This window comes from Mirounga angustirostris, unplaced genomic scaffold (genome assembly GCF_029215605.1).
Source record: "Mirounga angustirostris isolate CCGP_5_RB_7025 unplaced genomic scaffold, mMirAng1.0.hap1 SCAF_14, whole genome shotgun sequence".
In the NCBI taxonomy this organism is placed as follows: Eukaryota; Metazoa; Chordata; class Mammalia; order Carnivora; family Phocidae; genus Mirounga; species Mirounga angustirostris.
In genome coordinates, this window is record NW_026991722.1 from 18,834,513 (window position 1) to 18,861,500 (window position 26,988).

The following is a 26,988-nucleotide window of genomic DNA, read 5'->3' on the forward strand; positions in this document are numbered from 1 at the left end:
TTTATTTTTCCTTAGCATTTTATGATAACCTGATATATTAAGTACTTATTTAATTTGTTTATTACTTCTTTTCTTGAAATAGAAAATATAACTTCACTTAAAAAGGAGATTTTTCTGCTTTCTACACCACTGTACCTACATGGGAGTCACAACAAATACATGTTGAATTAATAAATGAATTTCTTCCGATTAGTAGAAATTAAAATATGTGTGTGAATGGTGTATGTGTGTGTGCATGTGTGTGTGTGTGTGTGTTGTCAACTGAATCATCAAAGGCTGTGTGCCTGGGAGTCTAGAATTTATTCCCTTCTCAGAAAGTCAATGTCTTTTTCATTGTACTTTTCCTGCCATCATGGCCCCAAGGAAAGGAGCAGAATAAATGTGTTTCTGGAAAGAGAGGATATGATGTAGGGGAGGCTATTGTGGCACAGAAAAAGGAAAGAAAAGCCTACCCCTCTTGGTCCAAAATGACAGTGGGGAAGGGAAGGGAGACAAAAAGATGTAGAGAATATTTCAAACACAAATATGCCAGGCCTACCCCCAGGTCCCCCTCCCCCCTCAGTATAAATCACAAAAATTCTGAGTGCAGGAAGTTTATCCTTGTTTCTTATTAGATATTCCAAGAGAAGACCATTTCATAGAGTCATCCCGTACCTTCTCCATACCATCTATGAATCAGTAAAATTGCTGCTATGGCCTGATTAGGAGGGGGGCAGGTTGAAATTAGTGCCCTATAATCAGGTCCCCTACTCTGCTTAGTTTCCTATGCCTTCAAAAATATCTACAAGTTCCAGTTGGCTCTATGGAGAGACACAGATGGAAGGTGATGGTGCTTCTTGCAGGTGAGATTGGTGAAGTGGCTCTGTTGCCACAACCTGCTGAGGAGGCTACCTAGTCTAAATATCAAATGAAAATTATTTTCAGATGTCAGAGACAAATAGGATGAGCAAAAGTTGAACTGGGACAGGGTCACCTGAGAAGGCCACCAGGTCCTTGGTGAGCCAAGAAGGAACAGATCATAAATCTACCAGATTTCAGTAGGAAATGCCAGTGGGGCTAGCAGTGACCAATAGAACAATTAAGCCATCACAACAGAGGCCAACTATGACCCACATGCTAATCCATAATCCTTTTTCCTGATGGTACAAGGATAAGGTGAACTCACACATCCATTTACCTAGAGGTGATATTTGAGATATTTAACAATGATATGACCCAGGTAGCGGCAGTGTTCATAAGATGAGGTGATTGCTTTTTCCCTGCCCTGAGGTCACATGGATATTTTCCTATATTGGTTTTGTATAATATAAACTTTATAGTTATTCCTTTCATCTAGATATATTTCATCAATATACTTGGAATTGACTTTTGTGTATGGTGTGAGGTAGGGATCCAATTTAACATTTTTCCCATTATCAACTCATAAAATTTCCAAAAGTTCTTAGGTTTTTCACCATGCAAAGGGTGATATTCCTTGTATTAGAATAGGTTGGTGGGACGTTAGTGGCAATTTGTATAAATGGATTATTTGTAAGTCAGGTGTTTGTCAGCTGGATGCCTATCCCTCTTATTGTCCATTAATGCTCCATCCTTTAATGTTTTAATCTCCAGGATCAAGTTTTAATAGGTTGACAGACTAGGTCAAGTACACTGGCTGATGATGCAACACCAGGGCATATTATTTGTCCAAATTCCTCGATGGAACTAAAATCAAAAATAACTCTGCCTCAGTATATGACACATTTTGCTTTTCACATTACTTTGATAAGAGGCAAGCCCAAGGCAGAAAGGCTATGTATCACCAAGACTGCAAATGTAATCTCTAAAAGCCTGACACTCTTAGGAATTTCTTTACACTGAGGCCGTAGCTTTTGTGACTAAACAATAAGCATTTATTCAGCATCTATGAAATGAATTTTAAGTTTACAAAGCTTTAAAAAAAATGATAAAACCCCTAGTTCTCTGCAATAGGCAAACCAGAAATTCACTTAATTTGTTACTCATCGTTTTGGCCTATAAACTCAAATACTTATTAACGCTGTAAATATGCCTTTTTACTGGCTGTCTGACAGCTCCCATGCTTTCTGTGCTGTCTCCTTAAACATTTATGAGTGTTCATGAATATGCAAATATACAATCTAATGTCTGCAAATGGTTGCAAGTACAAATGCTATGTTAATATTTCATACAGTGATGGGAGCAAATCAACAGTCATAAATTTTGAACAAATATGTTGCCTCATTAATAACTAATGAAGCAGTGCATAGAGCTGAGGATTTGGCATTTAATACTACAAGTAGTGTTTAAATAGAGCCTATCAGGCAAGGCCACCACTTCCAAAATTTTCTTTAAGATCTGATCCTTCCAGGGTGGTTTCTGTTTGGAGGTATTTGAGAAGAGAGGGCTTCATAATACTTGTTTTAAAAACTGAAATATCTTTACACGGTAGGAATAAAAATAATTCTGATGACTAATGAATTGTCCTAAAAGTGGACCTTCCTTCTTGCACAAGAAGCATGTTTGATTTGATGTTTCCACTTTCCTGAGAGCTGAAGATATGTCACATCAGCCAAAGAGAGCTTAAATACTCAAAAGAAATGGAGAAATGGAGGCATCAAAGGAGTTTGATGGGTTAACCCCTTGAGCTATTCAGGGGCCTGAAAGAAGTGAAGTGATTTGCCTTTAGTTGCAGGGCCTGTTCCAGTATCCATGGCTTTTGGTTCATGATCTCAATCCTTCCAAACTTCCCCACATTGCCCCCTCTCTGGGGGCACCAATTTCTTAAGGCATCTCATGTCCCAGTGAATCAAATACCAAAGTGCAAACTTGCAATCACTATATGTCTGAGAGATTACGTCACAACGTTAGACTAGAGTAAAATATCAATAACACGTTCAAAAGTCACTTTATATTTCTGGGTGTCAACACAGTCATTTACCAATTGGATTAAGATCTTGTCTATCTCCCCAAATTTGAAAACCCCCAGTGGGCTCTTCCCTGGATGAGACACAAGATGTTTCAGAATTGTTCAGCTTCTCTGAATTAGCATAAAGAGCACCGTGACAGTTTTATGGGCCTATAGGAACAGGATGTGTAGTAGATTGGATAAACTAGGACTGGCTGCATGGTATATCCTGGAAGATTCTCTTCCAAAATAAATTCTTGATGTCAGCCTAATTATCATTTGTGTTCTCTTCATGGAAATCATCACAAGACTTTTAGTAGCAGTAGTACTTTACCATTTCTTGAGTGCTTTTTTATATATTATTTTATTCCATCTTCACAAGTTGCTCCATAAATAGGTATAATTATCCACATTTTACAGATGAAAAACTCCATCTGAGAGAAGTTAAGTCATTTACTAAAAGAGAAGAAAAAAATCTGGTTATCTGAATGTGTGAAAGTTGGGTTTTATTATTATATACAGCTTTATAAAATAGTCTCTTAAAAATATTCTTGACTTTTAAAAATGGGCTCCTTTGCCATTTATGTACCTGCACTAATTTACTTGAGTTTCTTTTATTCAGATTCCATTTTTAGTTAGCCTGATTCTCTTCCTTGCTCAAGTCCCTATCCAGGTAGAAAATAAAGGATTTATGGGTTGGCAGTAATTTTTTTTTTTTTAGTTATACATTTTATGCTCAGTGGTAGTAATCTATTAAAACACCCCTTTGTAAGGATCTCAGTGGTGATGGAACACTTATATGTCTTGGCTATGGTGGTGATTACAGTAGTCTACACATGTGATAGAAGGCATGGAAAGAAACACACACATACACACACACATTAGTGCACGGAAGACCAGGGACATCCAAATAAGACTGGTGGATTGTATCAATGCCCATTTCCTGGTTGTGGTATTCTATTACTGTTATGCGAGGTGTTACCATTGAGGGAAACTGAGTAAAAGGTACACAGGATCTCTCTATCATTTCTTACAACTGTATGCTAATCTATAGTCAGCTCAAAATTAAACTACAGTTTACGAAACCTCAATTAAAATACAATTAAACTATTTTTTAAAAAGCCCTTTCTGGTTAGTTGACATTGAATTGTTCACACAATTCTTTTGGATACTTTGGATCCAGAAGAACATAAAGAGTACTTCAATATTTTTTATTCTCTGACTCTGAAATATGGTACCAACGGAGTGTGGCTGGGTGTGGTGGAGAGGCTGCTGGGGGAAGGTCCCTGGACACTAAGCTGAACCCTTCTATTCTCTAGCAGTGTATTTTGAGCAAGTCACTTCCTGCTTTGAGCTTGTTTTCTCATTTATAGAATTCTATGAGACTAGCATAGAGCTAGCTCTTAGTCCACAGGAGTGCACCTCCTCGCCCTCTCCACCAGCTTTCCAACTTTACCTCACTCATCATGTCCATGGTAGATATGTCTTTTACCTTCCTTCAAAAACATTTTTGATTTAACCTTTCCAAAAACAAATTTTGTATTATGGAAAAATTGAAGCATATGCAAGAAAGACTATGTTAATGATTCCTCAACAGTTATCAACTCAGGGCCAATCTGGTTTTCTCTATACCTCCACCTGTTTCCTTTTCTAGCATCATTTCCCAACCCTCCCCCACACCCTAATCACTTTGAAGCAAATCTACAACATCATAGCATTTCATCTGTAAATATTTTAGAATGTGTTTCTGAAAGAAACAAGCACAAACACATCACCACAACACTATTACCATATCTAAAACATTAACAATTCCTTAATATCATCAAATATTCAGTGTTCAAATTTCCCTGATGTCTCATGATTTTTTAAAATAGACTGTTCAAATCATTATCCGAATGAGATCACAGCAGATAGTTCTAAAGTGTGTTTTTCTTCTGCTAACCCAGCAACGGCCCAGAGTCTCTCTCAACCCAGCACTCCAAACCAGACTGACTCCACGGGTCAAAGTAGGGGAACTGAAACTATTATGCATTCCCTGGACTAGAGTTCTGATATGTCCACTTAAACCAATGGTTTCTAACTGATCTTTAACTCACCACTGAGTAGCTGATAAAAAGCTAAGCTAAGTGGGGCACCTGGGTGGCTGAGTCGGTTAAGTGTCTGCCTTCTCCTCCGGTCAAGATCCCAGGGTCCTGGGGTGGAGCCTGAAGAGCCCTGAGTCCAGCTCCCTGCTCAGCAGGGAGCCTGCTTCTCCCTTCTCCCTCTGCCCCTCCCCCCTGTTTGTGCTCTCTTTCGCTAGCTCTCTATCTCAAATAAATAAATAAAACTTTTTTAAAAAAAAGGTAAGTGCTTTTTTTGCCTGTAATTAATCTTTAATTTTTTCAAAAACATTAAAATTTCATAAAAATATAAAATATGTATTTTATATGATTTTACATATTTTATTTATAATATATTTTGAAAATAAGTCATATTTGAAATTTAGGCTTCTATGCAAGTGGTTAAGATGAGGGTAGTTGGGGTCCAGCTGACCTGGGCTTAAATCAAAGCATCATTACTTACCAGCTCCATGACTTAAAACATGTTTTGATCCTCTTGAGCTTCAGCTACTTCATCTATTATATGGAGATGAAAGAATATGTATCTCAAAGGACTGTGTGAAGATCAAATGAACTAATTTAAGTAATTGATAGTAATTATAAGCAATTAATAATAATGAAAAATAATTGGCCTAATAACCAACAAGGTGTATTTATAAATTATATTTACTATTTTAGTAACTCTCTTACTTTAGAACATTGCCATAACATCATTTTTGGAATCCAGAATTCTGGGAATCTCCACTTGTCTGAAGGTCTGACTTCTGGAAACCTTAATCATTCTGAACACAGCCATTGTCCTGAAAATAATGAGAAGGGTGTAAAAAAGAAGTTGACTTGCAAGGAAAACAAGTTTTCCAAGATTAAAAATGGAGCTCCCCTTACCTTGAGAACTGTTAGAACTGCTGATCAGAGAGAGGCCAAAAATGGCATCTCAGGGCCGTTCGGAGTGGGGACAAATGGGGCTCCTACCTCCTCTGAGGGCATCTCTGTGTCACAGAAGAACAAGGAAATGATGTTCCAAGGATAACCCAAGGACATATTAAAAACATATTCAAAAACACTGAAAAAGAAGTGAATTGTCTATTACTCTTAGAACTAGAGAGTAAGCTGTAAGGTAGTTCTTCACTTAGGATAAACACACACACACACACACACATACACACACACAGTGAAGCAACACTTCTCATATAGATAATCAATCTGTTTCAGAGTGCTTCAGAAACCTTTCTGCATTCCTGCCCCCCCCCCCCCCCCCGCGCCACACTTTCTGGCACTTTGCCAGCAGCAGGATCCACACTACACAGAATTGGGTGCTCTGGTGGGACCTGCAAAGGTAAGGTTTTGGCCCACATTCTGAGCTTCTGTCTTTATGTCCTATTAAGAGCACCGTCCTTTTTAAATGTGGCCACTCAGCATCTTCTGTAGTTTTCCACTTCCAAAATCCTCCAGGGTAGAATCGAATGGAGTCATGCTTGGCCCATTGGCAGAGCAAAGTTATGAAAGAAAGAAAACAACACTGAGCCAGGAGAGGGCAGGAAATCCTTCCAGCGCCAAGAACATGGCTTAGTCACATAAGCCTGAAAACTGAGTCTGGGCAAATGGGTCTCATTACGCCTGAGAGGAGTATAACAGAGAAGAGACGGAGTTTGGTGAACTTAAGACCAAACCCCCCTCTTGGACCTGAAATTGCCCAGGAATCTTGAAAACAGATTGTGTTTGGAAAGCAGGGTATCTAAGCCAAGAGCTGCCTGAACCAGCCCAGGCCAGGGAGCCAGCCAATCTGTACAGGGTTTTTTTCCTCCCCTCTAATGATGTTGTTTGGGACTCTGGACTGACATAAGGCCTGGTGGGTGGCAATGAGAGATGGAGGACGGGAGAGTTTTGGGATTTTTCACATCAGAGTGAGAAAGAACAAACTGTGGCCACCAAAGGTAGTGAGTGAATAGAGGACAGTAACATTTCCAGAAGGCGCAGACCGGCCATTTCCCCGGATGTTGGAAATGGGGTGGGGGAGTGTGTTTAGAATCACCAGGGACCCTTATGAAACCACAGGACTGAATGCCACTGGTGAAGACCTTTTTCATCTCTGCCCTTCAATAGGATGAATCCTTATTTTGAAATTGTAGACCCCTGACACCCCCTCCCCTACTTGCCCCCAAAGTTTTCCCAGCCTTACCATTATGCCTAAAGCTTAAACTACCAGAGAAGAAAAAATAAGAGTAGGAAACAATCACCAAAAAGAGCATCTCCTTTCCCTTTGATTCTTCCTTCTGTTTCAAACCTCTTCACTTCCACAATGGGTCTCCAATTAATCCTTTCTCAATTATTCTCTGAATTGCTCAAATCTTTCCTTAACTGTGGAGGATTGACTTATTCCTGCCCTGGAAATCTGAGGAAGTTTTTTTACTGCTAGACTAAACCTGTGTATATTTTACAAGAGGTATTTTCTTCCTTCATAAATTAAGCAAAATAAACCGAACAACCACAGTACAAAATGATTAGAATAGAAAGTCTGAAAATTATCCCTAAGTTCGTAACCAGACAGCAGATAAGGAGGAATTTCCTAAGGGAAAACTATCCAGAGGGCATACACTGTTGTTTTATAAACCAGATGGTGCCCTTTGGGGCCAAGAAGGCCCAATTTACTCTGTGGTAGCTGAACTTACTATGAAGTATATTAGTGACCTAAAAAAAAGAAAGAAAGAAGTGGATGCAACTTACAGGGTGTTTAACTGAAAATGAAAGAATCCAGAACAACATGTGAAGATTCATCTGCCTGCCTAACATGCCTTGATGCCCCCCTTCCTTCCAACCAGGAATGCCCTCCCCCTTCACTTTTTCCTGCTGCTTCTCCCACTGGCCATCCCATGCAGGATGACAAAGCCTTTTCCAAATGCGGAATCTGACTGACCAGGGTTGGAGAATTGACTTCTCTGCTAACGAGGCTTTCTCCGTGGCTCGAGTTACTTATACTCCCTGCACCCGTTGCCTCGTTTGTAAAATGGGATTAAAAAGGACTCCCTGAATGGGTAATTATAATTGTTAAATTGGAACATAGTAAGTGACTGGCTAATAGTAACTATTATTATTTATAGCAATGATCTCATTAAGACAGATTATTTAGCACCTAATACCAACTCAGGGGTGATGTTCAAAATATTTAATATAAGCCAGGGTGCGGGCCCCACCCCAGCAGAGCCAAGTTGCCCCAGTCCCTGGGCAGAGGTCCCTGCTGTGCCCAGCACTAGCTCCTCGGCTGCTAGATTGTGGTGCCAGGGGTTGGGGGGCCTTAGGGGAGATTTCAAGGGGTCTGAGTAGCAAGTGGAAATCTCAGTGGAGTTCTTAAATCACCCAAAGAAGAAGTATTGCAATGTTTTTATTGCAAGGACCCCTGTAGCAGTGAAAACAGATAAAATATTAATCCTGCATATGCTTGTACTACTCCTTTTTATGTTATCTGCACATGACTTATATTCTCAAAGAGATTACAAACTAATAATCGAAGATGAAATTAATCTTGTGCTTCTCACTCTCCAAATGATAGAACCAACTATCAGAGGTGTTCAGGAAACACTTACCGATTGTTTGTTAAATAGAAGACATTATTATATATTATTTCTATGAAGCACTCATATTTTGACGATTTTTTTAAAGGGATTTATGGTGGCTCAATACACAGGACAATGGGTGCCTTGCAATCACATTAGGTCAAGGGTAACAGCACAAGATCCCACTAATAAGATGTGGTGCACCAAGCCGTGGTTGGTCTACAACAGAGCCCAGAGCTTTGTGACAACCAAAGCAAAAAGGGAAGCTAATTTGGTGTACAGATCCAATTATTTAATAAAAGGAAGCACTCAAGTGCGCAAATAGTTCCCTCGAAGAGGAAATTGTTGTCCTGGTGATTGTGTGTGCATTGTCTTTGAGAGCTGGCCTTCCTTTCCCTTTCGATGTTTGCTCCTGAGCTCCTGACCCTCATCACCCATGCACTCTATGTCACAGCTGCTCCAGAAGTCTTGATGTGGTCTTACCACTCCATGGCCTTCCACCCTTTGGAGTTTTTGCAGGGTTGGTCCCTATGCCTGGAATTCCTGTTCCTCATTTTCTTCTTCCGTCATACAGCTCAAATTCACCCCCTCTTTGACACCTGTCCCCCCTTCTCATCACACCCACAAACAAGGCCACTTATACCCATTATATTCATTGTAGGTCAATGGTCCATTCAGGAAATATATTCCTTCTGCTTTCTACACCCAACTTCAAATCTTTGTGTTTCTATCTGGTTTCAATTTCAGTGCCTGGCATCTGGAGTCTTTTTTTCTTTGAGACGGAAATTCATGTAAAGAGTCTGCTGGCTTTTGATTTTGCTTCTCCCCAAGGAGAAGGTAGCCTTTTGGATTATTCCTCTTTGTAAAACATACTGCTTCTCCAAGAGGGCATCAGCTTACCCTTATGTGAATTAGCAAAAGTTGCCTAGAGGGAACAGCCAATTTAGAGACCTTAGGGTTGCCCGGTTCCATGTCGTCCTTTCTTTCAAGCAGACAGCACTCCCTGCCAGGGCTCATGGCTAAGGGTGTGTAGTGAAGCAGGAGTCTTTGTGTGCTGCAAACACTTCACATCCCTGGATAAAGCTCCAAGTTCCAGATTCCTGGGGCAACTCCTCAGTCTAGGCTCACAGTGGGAAGTGATACTTACAAAGCCATCCTGGTTCCTCCAAGAGAAATCTCTCATTCCTTTGAGCTTAGATAATGTTCTACTAGACATGCAACTCCATAATGTGAATCCTCACTGACATGTCTAACTTCCAGGATAATGAGACCTGAGTCATCTGTATATTTCTAGAGCCTTTCATTTACCTACCACTGCTCTGAAATTTTCTTTTAGATGAATCCGTGAATGAATATACAGCAGAAAGTTTTCATGGATGCTCACCATTTTCTTGATGAGCTCCATTTCACTGATAATAGTCAACAGAACTGCAGTTATGGTTAAAGTGTTTCTGTTCACCAGGCAAAATGTTATATCTGGAAGCTCTCGACAGACTTTTTTGGGGGGGGTAGAAGCGGGAGTCAAGTCTAGATAGGATATCAGTTGATTGTTGGGTCAAATTTTGTTAAAAGGTAGAGAACGTCTCTTTATTAACAAGTTAATTAGAAATAAATAGCTGTGCAAGGTTGGGGTATACATCTTAGGGAAGGATTTTAAAAACTGCAGGTTAACTTTTCTTCTTCTTCCTGTGCCTTACGTCATGTCTCCAAGGCTCTCCAAAATGGCAGAGCTATAAGGCCAGAGAAGTTGCTCACACAGGGCCAAACTTTGAACAGAAGTGGTGCCCAAGTCTGCAGATATTATGTGCCCCAACAGCTAGGTCAAGGCCCATTCCCTTGGACATCTGAATGTCTATCTGTTAAAAAGTATTGCTTCCTTTGAGAGAAAGTTCTCTTGATAACTTTTCTAGGCTTTATCAACCAAAGGAAAGGGGAAAGTCAGTCTTGCAGATTCCCTAGATGAGGTACATTTCAATTTATTATCTGTCTAAAACCTTCTCCCAGAAGGTAGCCAGACTTGAGTGTTTTGAACCACAGAAGCCATTACATGTTCAGAGAGCTCTTCTCTCTGGTTTGATCCTCCTGATCTACCAGTTTCTCCATCCCAGTTTTTTAAACAGTTAGTCTAAGAGAGTGCATATTTAGTGGGGAAATTATCATTTGTAATCTTCACTTCTTCATCCTTGGGAGTGGTAAACAGAGAAGAGATAATAATTAAATAAGAATAACTAGTAATCTCTAGGAAAATTTTCATTTGAAGTGAAAGTAAAGTTGGTCCTAAACATTTCTCAATGACCAAAATGGTGTCTGACACATAGCATGAAATACATATGTGAAAGAGTAAACCTGATGGGCTACGACTGAACAGTATTGAACTGTGATTATCAAATAATGGGACCCAACGACTAGCTTTAAAAAAGTAGCCTATAAAAATTAAATTCTCCTTTTTAGGTCTTATGATGATTATGCATCAGTAAATCCCTACCTCACGTTTTTGAGCCTTATGATTTCTGAGTATAAGAGATTCCAAATCCAGATTAACCTTCTGATGAATTCTCAGGCTTTTTATTGGTAGAATTATGCAAAAGGAGAAATCATAATAATGATAATGACGTCTACACTTGAGTTCTTATTGTGCACTTGTCCCTGTATAGCCCTGAAATACAGGTTTGAGTATCCACTTTTTTGTGTGAGGCTAATTCAGAGTTAGTGGCTGAATCTTAATTTTAATCTATATATATCTGGAACACAAAACCCGTGCTCTTTCCTCAGTATTTGCACCAACCAGACAGACGTCTCCTTTGAATGAGTCAAATGAAGATTGAAAGTCATAAACTTAGAGTTTGCAATCCAGGTGTCTTAGACACTTTCCTACTGTTATTAACTAAAATCACTGTCATCAGCCCACCCTTACATCTACCAAAGGTACATTGTCCAGTCATAGAACAAGAAAAAGACCACAACCATCACAACAAAAAAGCCCCTGACACCTTAAAATTCTGAGAAGAAATTTGTCTCTTAAAACACAGATCTCTTATGAACAAATAGTGTTAAAGCTCATAAGGAATATGATCAAATTAGGATATTTTCCTTTAATTCTTTATCCTGCTTCATCCAAGAAAAAGCTTCGTTATGGAGTTTCTTCCATGCAGTCCTCAGGATCAAAACAAAATGCAATTATCTTTGAAATCTAAAACTGAATGGTTCTATGACTGCTGGTTACCCAATACCACTTGAGCAGAACAGGTTTAGACAGTCATGACTCACCAATTTTCTCATGAAGGCAAAAGTTGATAAAGAACCTGCTGACTGTGAAGGGAATTGGCTTCTACAACTGGTGAGCACAGAACCTGATGTGGCTAGATCAGCAGGAGAGGGATTTTGATGGCATCACACTGTAGGCCCTGAAGACAGAACTATTAAATCAGGAGGGTGTCAACTGGCAAAATTTATAGATGATATACAGTACCCAGTGGATTACTCACATTCAGATGTTGCTTAATGAAGAAGTTTGATGAAAAAAATTATAAGATTTAGTAAATAAGTTTTAAGCAAGGATGAGTCCAGGTTTCCCACCATGGACAATTGGATGGGTAGTGCCAATAATCCTAGATGATAGAGCATTCATTAATGGTGAAATGAATAAAAAAAATAAATTGAAAGCTTACTCTTTAGAACAAATAAAAACAAAATTAGGCATGTACAATAGAAACATATTATTAAGGTCTTTATCTAAATCAGAAATAACTAAAATAATTGAACCACGAGTAAATGATTAATGTGAGTTTTAATGCCAGAGGTATCTCTTTAGGATAATGGAAGGAAAAAAAACCTTCTTATCCTTCAGCAGATGCCATGCTGAGCCATGTGCAATTTTTATGATCTCTTGTGCAAACAGACCGAACAGCATGCCTCCAGCAATTGGCTAATACTACTCCTAGGAAACCACATTTGTAACTCTTAGAAGTTCCCCTAACATCAGCTCAGGTTACAATTTAAAGATAAAACCTTTTAGAATCCCTTTATGCCTGTTGACATTCCCTTGTTAGGTTGTTTGTTTGCTTTATAGATATTTTAGGATTTTGTGAAGGAAAATGACCTTAATCAATCAAAACGATAAGTACGGTAAGTATTGGGGTTGGAAGAACCTAAGTGTTCTTTGAACTTCTGTGTGTCTAGTACTGAAGGACATTAATCTTTATAACCCTCAAAATATTTATTTTCAGCGCCACATATTTTAACATTGATCATTCGCTCTTCTTTTTTTTTTTTTAAGATTTTATTTATTCATTTGAGAGAGAGGATGAGAGGAGAGAGAGAGCACATGAGAGGGGGGAGGGTCAGAGGGAGAAGCAGACTCCCCGCTGAGCAGGGAGCCCGATGCGGGACTCGATCCCGGGACTCCAGGATCATGACCTGAGCCGAAGGCAGTCGCTTAACCAACTGAGCCACACAGGCGCCCGATCATTCGCTCTTCTTAAAGTGTTATTTGTTGGGTTTCTCCTGGTGAAACTCTAAGCTTTCTCAGCCTCCCCTTTCTGTCTGTCATATTCCTTAGAGCAAAGAATGAGACAAGCAAATTGTGGAATTGGTACCATTTACAGCTTAACACCGTTTAGAGAAATGGGAAAGATTTTCAGCAGTGTGTTTCAGAAAAAGTCATCAAAGGAAGAAAAAGAGAAAAGAGAGAAGAAAGTATAAAGGTACAAGAAGTTGCCAATTGAAGCATGAATTTTGAAGAACAGGGGAAAAAAGTATTCAAATGTTCATATATCATAATATTAAGAGGGAAAATTGTAACTCTGAAAGGAGTTTAGTAAAAGGGAGCTTTTAAAGAGGACTATAAACTGCTGATGAAAAGGAATTTGGAAGGAAGTCTTGGGTACCAATCGTTTCTTCTAAAATAAGAGACGGAGCTTGTATATTTGTATTGCAAAAATATTTATGGTAAAAAGTGTCCCCAGGAAACTTCACAAATAGGAAATGGGTAAAGTATGACTGTGTGCTTTTAAAATGTGCATATTTAAAGCAATATGAGTTTTAAACAAGACAGTTGCCCCAGGCAATTCTTGAGACTATGCCTCTATTGCAAATATCAAGTGGTAGATAAAAGCAATTATCGGGGAAATCATGTGTCTTTTATTAATAGAGCATAAACCTTTAGGGCAAGTCTTTGTAGAGTCAGAGTATATAGTCATTGCCTTGTCCCCGTGTGGTTTAGAGGGAGTCAAAAGACTTCATCTACCCCCAAACATCTCCCTTATTGAATTGGAATCAACACCCCTGAGGACCACTCTTTTTAATCAAAATATATTTAGAGAACTCCTGCTAGAATGCACATCTGCTAACCAGGAGGGAAATACAACAATACAAGATTACTTGTTACTGCATTAACTTGATCTGATAAAAACTTGAGGTAGCCTGAAAATCTAGGTGCTGAATCCAGAGGGTCTAGTGCCAGGATAAAACGATTTTACAAGAAAGGGTATTTACAAAGTTACAGACCTGAGGGAACCACTCAGAGAGGAAAAAGCTTGGATCCTATACCTCAGATGGGGCTTCAGTAGGACATAGAACATCTGGGGAAAACAGCCCAGTAGAAGGATGCAGGGTGATAAATACAAATTTTGTCTTTTTAATAATCTTCTCTAGGAGTGTCCCTGCTAGACTTTCTGGAAGTCTATTCTAAGCCTATTCACTATAAAACAAGTTTTGAAATAGTTTGTCTGTCTTGGTCCTCATCCAAATGTACCCTATTACTGTGGCATCATGAAGGCTTTGAAGTAGTTCTACTAATCAGGCACCTTCTTATAGCTGGCAATTTGAACCATCTCTGAGATCTGACATTCAGCTGGACCTAAGTTCACCTCCCCCATTCCACACACATTCACACAAAAAGGAATAACAAAAGACCAATAACTAAAAAAAGATGGCCATCCAGTGGCCAAAAAACTAACTGGCCTCTTTGGACACACAGAAGAACAGCTTTATAATGGAACACCAAGATATGGTCTAACCAGGCACCTATGTTCCAAATTAGAAATGATGATAGGAAACAAAATATAGGCTTTTCCATGTTGGTGACTTCTGTAAGGGCTATTAGTACATGGGTCCACTTCTTCAAGAAGTCAAGGAACTGTTTTTCTCCTTGAGTTTGCCTTGAATGGCCTTATCGCTTTCCTCTCCGCAGTGAAAAATATAACCAACATCTCAGTATGTGCCTTGGAGCACTGTATTTGGGGAAGAGTGGTATAACCTTCCAAAGACAAATTTGGCAGGCAGTAACCTTGGGGAATGGGAATGTGTGTTCACTGTTGGTAACAGGAGCTTTATGGGCTCTCCTCTTCTCCCGGACTCACTTCCCGCAGATGAGAGTGACTATAGCAATTCAAGGCTTGTGACGAACACGTCACTGAAACATTTGTTTTTCTATGAATATAGATTATTACATTTTTTTTACAAATGTAATAAGGAGAATGAAACCGACGAAGCCTGACCTTTGACCATGATTTAATACTTTAGTGTGATTTAGTCAAGACTCTTATAGTATAATAACTGCAACACAGACATCCTTGGTTTGATTTGGCATTTTCTCTTTAGGGACTGTTAACTCTGACATTGTTCCTTAGTAACCAGTCAAGTTCACTGGTAGCATCATGGTTACCTGGAGTAGAATCCCTGAAGGAAGAGGACAAGATACTCATGAATGTGTCTGAGGTCATCACTTCCTTGGCTAAGTTTTGACTGGGGAGGAATTTACTTTATATTATTTCATCAAAATTGAAGTAAACATACATGTAAATCTATCCCCAACTCCCTGTGAACATGTAACACTTTTTATTCATCCCAGTGGATTATTTAGAAAAATAGAGACATGTAGTTTCATTTCAGGTAGCTTACCAAAAATAAAAAAAAAAATTGTGTGTCTTTGGAGGGCTTGCTATGGAATGAAACTTGTTTGAAGTGAATCTATTTATTTTATTTAACTTTGTTGGAAGCTCCATAATCCCATTGTGAGAGCTCCTAACTCTTAGGAGAGATACTAAGCAGGGAAGAAGGCTGTGGGTTTTTAATCGTATTTATTCTCCTCCCTTCCCTTCTGTTGTTGAATTCTATTTGTATTGCGAGATTGAGTTCTCAGTTCAAGTACGTTCTTGTTAATAAAATAGACGTGGGTGAGTCTTCTAAATCCCTGCATATATTCCTCGCAGATAAAAAAACCAGTCTGCTTACTAAATACCCATTTTTCTTTCTTGTTGGCACTCCCTCAGCAAAGGACAGTTCACAGCAGGGTGAACTCATGCAGTAAATTTCAGAGGAAATGGAAAGAGGTCAAGGGGATAGCTTCTTTGAACTTATTGGTTAGTTTAAATTGACCAAAGCTGCAGCAAACAATTCCATCATTAATCTTGAGGGGGCAAAAAGATGGTGACAAAGAGCAAGAGTTGCTTAAAAAAATACCAATACCTGTCAAAATGTCTCCCGTTTTACGGCCGAAGAGTGAAGGTTGGGAGGAGGTATGGGAACCTTCTCCAATTTAGCAGACCTGAACTATTTTTGTTTTTGTTTTCTTTAAAAGGAAACTTTCCCCAGCCTAACCTCATAAGATGATGGGACTGCTAATGTCCATCGTTTTCACCCCTGGATACGTGAGTCACAGAACCAACTGGGCCTTCCTCTCAGTCATTTTTAAATTTCCTCCTTTGCATTGTCATTGGCTTTCAGCACTTGCATTTAAGCACAGTCAAAAAAAAAAAAAAAAAAAAAAAGGAAGTAGAAGAAAAAAATCATTCTTTTTCCTACCTTGGTATAAAGATGAACCAGCCAATCATTCATGGAGTACCCTGCTCACATCTGATGGTACCATTTCAGAGGTTGATAATTTACTTTTGATGCTAATTAATTACAAGTAATCATAAAAACAAATTAAAACCACCATACTTATTGCAGGTTTTCTTATGCTCCTGAAATAATGCATTTTTATGCATCTGTTTACTTGCTTTGTAAAAAACATGTAATAATCTATATTCATAGAAAAACAACTTTAGTGCTCTGCGTCAAAGCTGTAAACTGTTATTGGTTATTTGGGTGTTTGGTTTTTTTTTTTTTCCCCTGAGATATTAAAATGGAAGAATGACAGTGAGCTACATCAAGTGAAAGAGATTAATGCTTTTCAGGACTAACTTAAAAACAGGAATTTAGGATTTTTTAAAAAAAATTTCTGATTATTATTTGTAAATTTTTCTTTTTAAGGGACGAAAGTATTATTTTGCTCCTGGAAATTTGTAGGGGGATGGAGCACCAGCTTTGGCTTGTAGGCCTGGAAGAGACATAAATCTCCAGGAGACCCATCTATATTTACCCTCTTGGGAAAAGGGAGGGATTCCTCTCTGGGTTCTGTTCTCTCCAACAAAGAGGCCTTTTCACCCCATTTGAGAAATGCAGGAATGGGACCACAGTGCATCCTCTGCTGATCACTGTTTGTACTCTGATTTTTCATTCCATGCCTCCTTCTCCTCCCATCTCCTTACAAACTCCCCTGGGAGGCAGCAGAGAGTAAGGGAGAAATGATGGGTGGGAGTCAGGAGACTTGGCTTTCTGGTATGGACTCCTGCCATCTCTGTCACAGGGAGCAACCCAAATGCAGCGGAATACCACACCTGGGGGTGCCTTGTAAGGCACCGTGCTCATTGTCACCATCATGACCACCATTGCATCATGACCATCATCACTCTAATGGCTAATAGGTATTGAGTGGTACAGACAGATACTTTAACTGTAGCATCTCACTTAGTCACCCCCACACCGCTGCAAAGGCAGATTCTCTTTTCTGTAACTTTGCAAGAATCTGTCCTATCAAGGGTAAAAAAAAAAATCTCAGGAAAGAGACTCTCAGGGCCTGGTTTGCAGGTTTCAGCACTGCCTCTCCTCTGGCTTTCCATAGAATTTTTCTTTTTTTAAGATTATTTATTTATGAGAGAGAGAGACACAGAGAGAGAGAGAAAAAATGAATGGGGGAGGGGCAGAGGGAGAGAATCTCAAGCAGATTCCCTGCTGAGCATGGAGCCCGTTGCAGAGCTCGATCCCATGACCCCAAGATCATGACCTGAGCTGAAACCAAGAGTCAAACGCTCAATGGACTGAGCCACCCAGGTGTCCCTCTGTGGATTTTCTTTACACAACACACTTAGTTTGTAAGGCATTACACACCCATCAGGGAAGAGCTGGTGGGCAGCATTTCTTGCTCCATGGGAGGATGTGGGGTAATCTTCAAAGATTTTCACTCTTTCCTAATCAGCATCCATTCCCTGCTTTTCTTCCTGAATACCCTTTGAATTCTGCCTTTTTAATCTTTGACTATCTGCTCCCCTTGGGAGGCCCAGGTTACACTTGGGGATGATATTAGGTGAAGCTGGGAATACAGTTAAATTTCTTCTGAATACATTAAGGTAGTTTAACCCAATCACCAACCACCTCCAGGGTAAATCCAGGATGAAATATAATGTCTGCGAATGCACGTTACCCAGTCCCCACCCCAAACCAGACCCAACTCAAGACATGTGTTATGTGTTAAGTGCTGGGATAAGTCTAGTTTGACCCTGAAGAGGTCTCTGAAACCTGGTCACTTGATTTGTAAATCTTGGGACTATCATGAACCTGTTAGAAGTCAGCCACACTTGTGGGGTTTAATTTATGTGATCAATTTATTAGGTAACTCAAGCCTCAACTGTTAGTCTCAAATCATTGTTTAGAAAATTATTGCCATTTAGAATTTTAATTGATTTTCACAAAATGTATTTGGTTTATCTACATAAATAATTTGCATTTATGAATGTTTGGTTTGCCTTTTTTTAGTCCTTGAAAATCCTAAAAAACAACGTGTCAAAGCATAAGTTGCTGACCCTATTTCTAGACCTATAGAAATACCAAGGAATCCACAGCCACTGAAAGGCAAGGTGGTAGAGTGCTTTGCAGGGAGGCACACCTGGTCCAACCTGGCAGCTTCATGCGTGACCTTAGGTCATTTAACCACTATGGACCTTGGCTTCTTCCTATGGAATGAGAAGGATTTTAAAAGCCTACTCCGATTCCCATGAAGTTTAAATGAGGTAAAGTTAAAAGTGCGAGCAGAATGTCTGGCACAGAATTGGCACATAATAAATGTTCCTTCCCTCTTCTTCCGCCCCCTGACTTTTAGAACATGCAGCAAAAAGAAGTATTCTCTGTTCCTACAAATCATCTTTGTCCCCAATATTCTTTAATCCATCCATGAATTGATTTTCTCCTTTCTTTTTCTTGTTCCTCTTTGATTTGTGCTTCCCAAAGGGAAGGAGTGAGTCAGGCCCATGGGGTCCCCTCTGATGGGGGAGTCTCCTCCGTGCTTACCCTCCAGTGTCTACCAGATCCGACTCTCTTCTCCTTGTGCCATTTTTGTCCTCTCATTCTCAGCCTGGTTGGGTTTTACACTAACCACCTGGGAGTCCAATTACCTTCTTCCTGCTTCCGGCAGAGCCAAAGAGAAATGGAGGAGCAGAAGTTGGTAGGATGGGGTTGTACCTCCACTTAAGATGTGTGTCGCTGGTTGGACTAGTGGAGGCTTGCACAAGCAGCAGGGACGTGTTGCTTTGACAACAGGATAGGATGGCTTCTAGCTGGATTCAGTGTCCTGCTTTGACATTTTGGAGGTTCCTCCTGTCTCCATCTTTAGGGTAGGAGGTGTGCTTAAGGACAGTTTTCAGCCACCCTAATGATCAAGTCATATTTCATTTCAAGCCAGAAATGGAGGAGTGCAGAGCAGGGTGGATACATTGGGTTCCTCTCTCAAACAATGTTTCACATGTTTTAGATTTAATAATACCCTAAAGGCAATCTACATAGTGCTTTACTCCCATAATCACCAAACGTGTATTGAAAGGGAATTTAATCAACATAGGACTCATTCATTGGCTGTTAACCCATTAAAGTGTTATTTTAAGAATCCACTACCATTAATTTTAAAAAACACATAGAGCGACTAAATATGTCAACTGTTTCAGTGTCTAAAAAATGGATCCATGTCTAATGACTGGCAAGGAAACCCCCTGACCCCAGAGCAGAGCAGAATAACCCATTGAATTCCACTGTCTACACCCTATATCCCCATCACCACCAACATACACATTTAAACACATTACCTAGATAGAATCATGCCCTGGTTTGGAATCATCCTCACATGAGCCTGACTAGTGAAGGGAAAATCCTCAGTGCGTTGTAAGTAGCCAGAAAGAGGCAGGATTGTCATAGTTAATATTTGAACATTATGTGCAATGTTTTTCCATTTATAGAGCTTTTTTTCTTATACAGCATCTCGACTAATTCTTAAAACCGTTTGTTATTGCAATTTCACCAATGAGGACAGTAAGACTTAGGGAGGAGATCCAATGTTCCCAGTAAGAAATTGTGGGAACTTGAATGCAGTCTCCTCTGACTCCTGCACTTGACCATGGCACTAACATGTATCTTCAGTCATCAAAAGATGCCATAGCCCAGGTGCATGAGACAAATACTGATTTTGATTAAAGTAGAGAGAGAGCAACTACGATATACTTTTTGGTCTCAGAGACTCCGGCACTGGCACAGTGCAAAATTGTGACATTTATGTTTGGAGTAGAACTTCTTTCCTCAGTACTAATTCACCTCCTATTGGCTTTTCTCTCTTCTTTATCCCCATTGCAGATACCCCAGATAAGACATTAGGGAGTATGAATGGAGGAAAGAAAAACAGATAGGCTTTTCCTCACACCTGAAATCTTATATGGCTCTCCAGGGCATTTTCATGTACCCTGCATCTGGCTGCCTGATATTCCTGCTCACAGAATAAGGAGTACAAACCCCATTAAATGCCGAACATCTATACAATTCAAGCGACTTCATAAAGACAAATAAAATAAAACACAGTTTCATAAATGACCTGGCCATGGCTAACGATCATATTCAGATGTATTTGCTAAACAGGTGAAAGTTAGCACTTGTTTAAGGTTGTTTAGCTGCTCCAATACACCAACAGACCCTCAGGCAAGACCCTCAAGGAACGCAATCTTCTAGAGAATTTTTAAGCCAAATGGAAAACATTGTGGAGATGACAACAGTAAACAAGTCAACTGAGTAGGCTTAGGCCAAGAGGATAAAATTCACAGTCTAACTATTCTGGTATCAGAGCATTAGCAACCCAAGGACTCTCCTGGAATTGGTCAGGCCCATTTGGGGTCCTTATGATCCAGTATGGAACAGAAAGAGTAAAACAGATGGAGTAAAACATTCTCTTTGAGAGAAAGAAAGGAATGTGCCCAGAACAAGCTGCTTCCTTCACTGTTCTGCTAAAAGCCAGGCCTGCTCTAAGGAGAGCCACAAACATAAAAAACAAACAAAAACTAGAGCAGAAACTGTAAACCTTCAAAAGAAGAGGCTGTTGTTCAGCCCTGGAGAAATGGTGACATTTGCTCACTCTGAGCGTGGAACTCAGGTGAATAAGAGAGGCTGGCCAATGACAAGAATGCAAAGCAGCCCAGAGCGACAGGAGCCCGGGTTTGGGTTTGTTTTGTCTTGGACAGGCTGTGAGGAAAATCCCACAGCACAGGAATCTGGGGGAGATTTGGTCAGAAGGCCAGGACTTAGGTAGAAACGCAGGAAGGTTTGTAGTTGAGGGCTCCTCCTTGGCGTAAGCAGGAAAAGCTACGTAAACAGGAGGCTTGGAAAGGGGACAATCAGATCCAACTGCGGGAGTGAGTGGCCTCACTGGCATGTGTGTTTATGTTCAGACTGTTGGTGGTGGTGACCGTGGCTTCATTACAGCCATTTAAAGGAGGGGACCCGGGACTTCTTAGAAAGCCTCATCTACGGGATGATTTCCTGGTGTTATAGGATATCCTAACATGACCCTTCTCCCAAGCGTGAGCTATAAAAGAGTGAAGTGAAAAGTCCTTTAGCTCTTGGGTTTATCTATTCATCTTTTTACCTTTTGACAGGCAATTATCGAGTAAGCGTCTCATGCCATGCTGGGTGCTGGGAATACCCACATGAGGAACACGTGGTCCCTGCCCATAGAGAGAGTGAAAGCCTTACAGTCAGAAAACTGTAAAATATTGTGATAAGTGATCGGAGAAATAGTTGGACCTCATTAGAATAGATGGGAGGAGCATGAAAGGGCCTGGAGGATCTGGAAAGGGATATGAGTCTTTCCAAGATGAAGACATATTTCAGGGACATCTAGTAATTATTTGCTGGCAATGCAATAACCTCTTTTTTAAACTTAATTTTTAATTGAGGTATGATATAGTTACAATAAATTTCACACCTCTTAAGCATCCAGCTAAATTTTTATGTGCATAAACCTGCGTTGTCACCACTCAGATCAAGATGTGGAATGATTTCCATAGTCAGAAAGCCCCCTCGTGCTGCCTCTCGGTCAATACCCTCCCCACAGAGGTAACCTCTGCTCTGATTTCTGCCACCTCAGATTAGTTTTGACTGACTTGAACTTCACAGAAATGGAGCCATACAGCATGTATTCTTCCTGTCTGTCTTTCTCCACTCACCAACTCGGTGAGATGCATCCAGATTATGCAAATGTCTTCATACCAAAATGGGGTAGCAGTGGAAGTCATTCCTGGATTTTAGGATTTTCTTAAGGGGAGTTAATTGGCTGAGAAAGGGGAAACAGATGGTGGAGTGGAAAAAACATAAAAGTTTAGATTCAATGGGGGTGGGTTTCAGTTTGGAAGAGGCCACTTGCTAGCTGTGTATCTTGAGAATATCATTCTCGGAACTTCAGTTTTCTTCTCTGCAAAATGAAGGAAACACCACCACCTACTTTATGGAGCTGTTAATATGATGTATGTGAAAAAAATCACTTTTAAACTGTAAAGTGTGACACAAATAGATGTTTTAAAAACTGTTTTCACCAGTTTATTGTTTGTGCACAAATTGATGTATAGGAGTATTTACAAAGAGCTGAAGATATGTAAAATACAATTTTTCTATTATGCCTTTTATAAGTACGTTCTTAGTAATCAATTGAGTTTTATTACTCAAATGCAATTCAATTAACATTCAACAATTGCCTTGTTAAATTGAAAATCTTATTCTAGTTGCATGTAAGCTGAAGCTGGAACATGGGTTGGCGCTCTAAGTCTTGGGATCTTGTTGCCAAATCAAACAATACTCTGAATTTACCAGACTTGCTAGCACCTGTAATAATGCACATTAAAAAGGACCCTACCTGCAGCATCTATTTCCCTCTGCTACAAGTCTTGCACTGTAAAACAGCAAAAGCAAACATTCCACAGAAGGAAGGAAAGGTTTTAGATTTCTTCTTGGTTCCCACCCCCCCAACCCCCGCCCGATTTTCCATTTGTGACCACAAAGGGAAATGCAGAGATGAATATCTCTTGAAATAAGAAGTGATAGGAGATGGCCAGAACTGAAAAGTTTCAATAGGAGTCAAGCTGTGAGTCAAGTCAGAGAAAGTAAAACGTTGAGAGAGGCTTCCGAATTTCTTGAATTAATTGGCAAATACCTTACTTGCCCTTCGGTGAGATTATGAGTTCAAAATTAGAAAATTGATTCATTCACGTTCTCCACCAACCACTCTACATTTTCTTGCTGATGGGAAAGAGGGAGGGAATTCCTTTTCTCAATGGCTACATGGCCAGCCATCATCTGGAGCACTCTTGTCTATAAACATGAAACCAGAAACGCTGGCAGGAGGAGACATTAACCAATCCCTTACCAGGCTGTAAGTGATACCACATCCTCCACCTGGCACCATTAATAATCCTGTTCAATGAACCCTTTATTATTAATATTACTGGTATAAAAAATGACCCCACACTTACAGGTGTAACTTAATGAGGCCCATGTTGTGGCCAGATGTCTCACAAGGCTGCCTCCACCACCACAGTACACATCTTTGTGCACGTTTCATAAAAAGAAACCATCTGAAAGCGTTCATTTCCAGAGCATATTCATCACGTAGTCTGGTCAGTTTAGGAGTGACGCTCTTCTGCTTAAGCTTAAACAGATGGAAAAAACCTGGGAATTATATTCAACATAGCTTTTTTTTTAGGTAATTATCTGATTAAAACTGCCAAATACATTTTCTTCTTTTCACTTCCTTCACGAAAATGTTGAGGTGCTGGCAGTGCCATCATGGCTTCCAGTCAGAAGGGACGCTGGCCCTTCAACTGGCCTCCACCTGCTGCCCCTTAGAGACTGGGTTTTGTGATTATATTTCTTTTTCCTTCTCCGCATTTGCTCAAATGTGAAACAGATTCTTGTCAAAACTCAAGGACCACTCAGAAGTCGATTTAAATAAGAAGAACGGCACCCAATTATGACAATGTGGAATTCTTGTTTAAGCCTTCTGGCCTGGGTGTTCTAGAAGACGTAAGGTGTCATATGGGCATGGAGATTCTTGGATGCCCCTACCTAAGAGACAGACCTGCTTTCTGGGGCCAACTAACAGCATGAATGCCCCTTGTGTCAACCAGCATTTGCGGGGATTTCATCTAGGGTACGGATCTGTTGAGTTTCTAGCTCTCATTAACCCTTCTGCAGAAGATCTAAGGTTGGTGTAGTTGTTGGCTTAAATGGAACCACTGTGGGCTGAAATCAATAGAATTCTACTGGTTCTTGAAAAAAGCATTATGTAGAGAAGTGAAGAAGAGCCTAATCAAAGGTGCAGAAGAGGATGATTACGCAGGGTCAGACATGCAGGTGTCCTTGATGGGCTGAGATAGGGGTGCTCTGGGTAGGCTTTTAACCTGCCACTCTTTCAAACTGATGTTCTCTTAATTTGTTCAGAAAAGGAAAGGAATAAGACATTTCATAAAGGGAAGGGCAGAGGGTAAGAGGGAGAGTGGCAGCACCCGAAGTTCTTTATTCTGAGATAAATTCAGCTTTGGCTCCAAGCTCATACACTTCACCCAACACAGTGAAAGTCCTGACTCTAGGATGATCTTATCCCACTTGAAGGTTATTCTAAGACCATCAGTTGAGCCTCCACATGTCTCACGGGAGAAGGGTGTGTCTTCTGCCCCTCCAAGCAGCTTGTCAAAGAAGGCCTCCATGTGTAGGAATCTCCCTGAGAAGAGTTTTAGAAATACAATTCACTCCATTGTGTTGCATTTCTAGTGTCATTGGAATACACCTGAGGATATTCTAGTGTTGGTAAAACATCCCTAAGAATATTTTAATCCATTTACAAAAGTGATGTACCATATACTTGGGTGGTCTACTCCCTCAATCTAATTCGGGAGTTTGATGTTGGACAGTGGTGAGGTGAGATGTGTAGATCAGCTGCTCTCCGAGGCTTGAATGTCCTCTCCCACATCCTCTCCTGGTCTGTGCTAATATTCCTCCAGGGAAGGGATGATTTGATCCCTCTTTTCCTTTTCACTCATCTCAGTTAAAATGCCATTCAGTCTCTCTTTCTGTCTCCCAATCTCTCCTCCTCCTCCTCCTCTTTACCTCGGCTCACTCTTCTCCCGCTGCAGACAAACCTTCTTCTTGTCCAGGGTTCACATGGCAGCATCAGCTTCCAAGGTTTACAAATTACTATCTCAGGCGTCTGGAGAAAGAACAGTTTCTCTTTCTTGGCTCTAATTCCAAAATTTCCCAGGAAGGACTCTGGTGGACTCTCTTTCCCCGGTTCCCTCTCCCTAAGGAAAAATGGTTTGGATGCTAGTGTGGAGATCAAGCAGTAGTAGTAGCCAAAGTTCAAGTGAGGGAGCTTTGGAAGATCACTGGGGGATCATGAGGAAACAGGAGATAAAAAACTAGATTCTGGAGGCTCTGAGTACAGCCAGAATATTTGACTATCATGTTTTCAATGAAGTGTTGCTTCCAGAAGAATGATCTAGAAATAGCTGCATTCCAAACCTGATTTTGCCAAACCAAAAATAATTTTTCTCATAAAGTTACTACCTAAGCCTGATTAGATAAGTCTACTAATCTCTTCCTTTACCAGTAGAATTTATGGGAACTTAGATGATTAGGTCAAGTACACACACACACACACACACATAATGTATGTATTTGGTCAAAATAATTGCCATTAACCTCTTGGACAAATTACATTTTTAATAATTCAAGCTAATCAAAAAATTAAAAATCATTTGGCACGGACCACCTTCAATATGAAATGAAACCTTTGTTTCTTTTGGCACTGAGTCGGGGAAAATATGCTAGTGAGGAGACAGACAAAAATCAGGCTTTCCTGACGCCTGGGTTACCCATTGTCAGTGGAAAAATATAGCATTTGAGATTCCACTACTATCAATTTGAGCATTCTCCTGCAAGCACTAAGCTGTTTTATGGACTATTAGATGTTTGAAGGAAGTTACACTTTAAATCATTTTTTAAAGCCAGTCTTAAGAAAAATGGGTAAACCACAGTAAATGAGTAAATAAAGTTCAAAGAAGTTTGTGGTGCCCAATGAAATAGCTATTTGCTGATAGAGCTCTTATAATACCCAAGTCTGTAACCTCTGCACAGAGTGATATCCTTGGTGCAATTACACACTTGGCAAAGGCAGTGACTTTTGTGAGGTACCTTCGATCTGAGTTTGTGGAATCAGCTTACAAAGAGACATCGCTTAATTGTGTTGCAAGAAAGAACAGTGCTATGATCTGAAAAGGACAGAGTACTTGTAAAATTTATGTAGCTCTTTAATACAATGCGCTTTGGTTTAAAGAGGTGGGGGATTTACATGTGTTAAGTGCTCCTACAAATCTACTTTACCCTTTCTTGGAAAAGGGCAACACAATAATAATAGTTAAATTTATGTGTAAGATGTCTGTGTGGTAGAGCTGCTCAAATCAGTAAATATTACACAGCAGACTAACTGCTTTTGCTTTTAATCTTTAAATATCTTCAACAAAATGCTGTCTGCTGAGCGAGGGACACTTAGCCCACATTCTTTAAACCTTTGTGGTCTGGTTCTATATTATGAACAGAAGATTATAAAATCCAAACTCCAAATGGGCTTCCTGCCCACTGTTGTCTCCAGATTCTGCCCACCCTGCATATAGATGTCAGAATATTCTTTCTTAAATAACATTTTCACAAAGTGCTTTTCTATTGAATTTTTTATCCTATCTATTTTGATCTCTGTCCTTACAAGCCTCCAACAACTTTTTCTTGCTTTTATTTTTCCATTGGAAAAAACTCATTTCTCATTTTTCTTCAGCATAAAATTTATAAGCAAACCTTCAAAGTATTAACTTGCTGGCTTGTTCATTATACACACACACACGTACACACAGTACATATCGATATGGTTTTAAAACAAAACAATATGTATATATATTCCTTTCTTTAGAACAGCTCCTGTGCCAACTCCAGCTGAAGGGCTGGACCCCTCCTGCCTTATTTTGTCATGGGATTTTACTCCTCT

At 39.9% G+C, this 26,988-nt stretch overlaps 1 long non-coding RNA gene across 2 annotated transcripts in view; it reads right to left on the minus strand.

Moving 5' to 3' along the window:
- The window catches only part of LOC123852571 (uncharacterized), a 455,546-nt gene that overhangs the window by 16,461 nt on the left and 412,097 nt on the right, over window positions 1–26,988 (minus strand). The window contains exons 5-8 of one of the 2 annotated variants that reach the window (XR_010407436.1): window positions 5,890–5,993; window positions 5,695–5,804; window positions 5,468–5,520; window positions 3,240–3,361 (exon numbers count right to left, since the gene is read on the minus strand). This is a non-coding gene — a long non-coding RNA (uncharacterized LOC123852571). Of the gene's footprint in view, window positions 1–3,239; window positions 3,362–5,467; window positions 5,559–5,694; window positions 5,805–5,889; window positions 5,994–26,988 lie in introns of both variants that reach the window. The other variant, XR_006792925.3, reaches the window with a different exon arrangement.